At 59.4% G+C, this 1,733-nt stretch overlaps 1 protein-coding gene across 1 annotated transcript in view; it reads right to left on the minus strand.

Moving 5' to 3' along the window:
* The window catches only part of IDH3A (isocitrate dehydrogenase 3 (NAD+) alpha), a gene marked incomplete at its 5' end in the record, with an annotated part of 13,786 nt that overhangs the window by 1,452 nt on the left and 10,601 nt on the right, over nucleotides 1-1,733 (minus strand). The window lies entirely within an intron of this gene.

Consider the following 1,733-nt stretch of genomic DNA (forward strand, 5'->3'; position numbering starts at 1 on the left):
ACGACAGATGCCGCCCAAGGACGGCAGAGGCCCCGCCCAGAGGACAGGCCCCCAGGAAACACTGATGGTGGACACCTCACATCTAGACGGGGGAATTCGTGAATCCCCTGGGCGATTCCTAAAGTTGAAGAAACTTAGAAGACCTTTTTGATCTGTTTTGGAGGCTGGGGAACAGACTAGGGCAGCACGTAGGTCACTAACTGCAAGGCGCCCACACAGTCGCGCTGCCCACCAGCGCCTCTGGCCACGCCCACGCGGACTCGTGCACTTCCCCCACCTCGTCCTGCGTGACCAGCAGCCCCCGCTCTGCTCTCTGTGGCTCCGTCGGTTAAATTCGGATGCAGCAGCGTCAGAAGAAAAAAATGCAAAGTCCTCTGCCCTTCAATCGACTCTCCGGCCGTCAAAAACAGGTCTGGGTGTCTTGCCTTTTCAGATTATAGGGCTGTTTTAAAGGAGCCAACCCTGAAAACGGTGCCACGTGAAATGGGGCCGTCACAGAACGACAGGCATGAGGCAGTTGCACTGGGAAAAGGAAAGGTCCGGAGATGGGACGGTGCGACGCTGGCACGACGGCGTGAGCTCTAAAGTTGAAGAAACTTAGAAGACCTTTTTGATCTGTTTTGGAGGCTGGGGAACAGACTAGGGCAGCACGTAGGTCACTAACTGCAAGGCGCCCACACAGCCGCGCTGTCCACCAGCGCCTCTGGCCACGCCCACGCGGACTTGTGCACTTCCCCCACCGCGTCCTGCGTGACCAGCAGCCCCCCCTCTGCTCTCTGTGGCTCCATCGGTTAAATTCGGACGCAGCAGCGTCAGAAGAAAAAAATGCAAAGTCCCCTTCAATCGACTCTCCGGCCGTCAAAAACAGGTCTGGGTGTCTTGCCTTTTCAGATTATAGGGCTGTTTTAAAGGAGCCAACCCTGAAAACGGTGCCACGTGAAATGGGGCCGTCACAGAACGACAGGCATGAGGCAGTTGCACTGGGAAAAGGAAAGGTCCGGAGATGGACGGTGGCGACGCTGGCACGACGGCGTGAGCGTGCTTAACGCCACGGAGCTGGACACGTCAGAAAGGCCAGCTTGGCACCGGGCATACTCTACTCGATTTGGAAAGGAAGAGGCCTCAGGTGGTGGGGGCCATCGCCTCCTCCGTTCTCCGCCCGCGTGCAGGGAGGCCCATCGCCTCGTGGCCACCACCGCTCTGGGAACAGTGAAACCCAGCTCTGCCACGGGGACCTGAGACCTTAGATGACGGAATCTCTCCGTGCCTCAGTTTCCTCATCTATGAAATGGGGTTCATCACAGGATCCCCTCCTCGAGCAGTGTGCTGAGGTGCGCGCTCTCACACAGCTTTACGGGAACCGCAAGCACCGCGTTAACGTTACTCGTTCTGCTTCTACCTTTCTGACGCACGTGGCGTAACGCACACGACCCTGTGTCGTCGACAGCGGAGCTCCTGGAGGCCCGAGACCTAACCTCACTCCTCAGTGTGTTGTCTTTCATACCTTGTAACAGACACAGCGGCTTTTTGCTGGGAGGAGGAAAAGCCGCGTAGAAACCGTGACGGCCTCGGCCAGGGTCCCATCGCCCCCAAGGGGACACCGGGCCTGCCATGGCTCCAACCCCAGCCTCGGCTCTCCCCGCGCTCACTCAGGCCGCTCAGCCCTCTCCCGCGGAACGCGGCCCCTCCCTCGGGAAAGGCACGGATGCGCCCACACCCAGAGTCCGGAGCCG

The sequence above is a fragment of the Myotis davidii genome, unplaced genomic scaffold, assembly GCF_000327345.1.
Source record: "Myotis davidii unplaced genomic scaffold, ASM32734v1 scaffold1622, whole genome shotgun sequence".
In the NCBI taxonomy this organism is placed as follows: Eukaryota; Metazoa; Chordata; class Mammalia; order Chiroptera; family Vespertilionidae; genus Myotis; species Myotis davidii.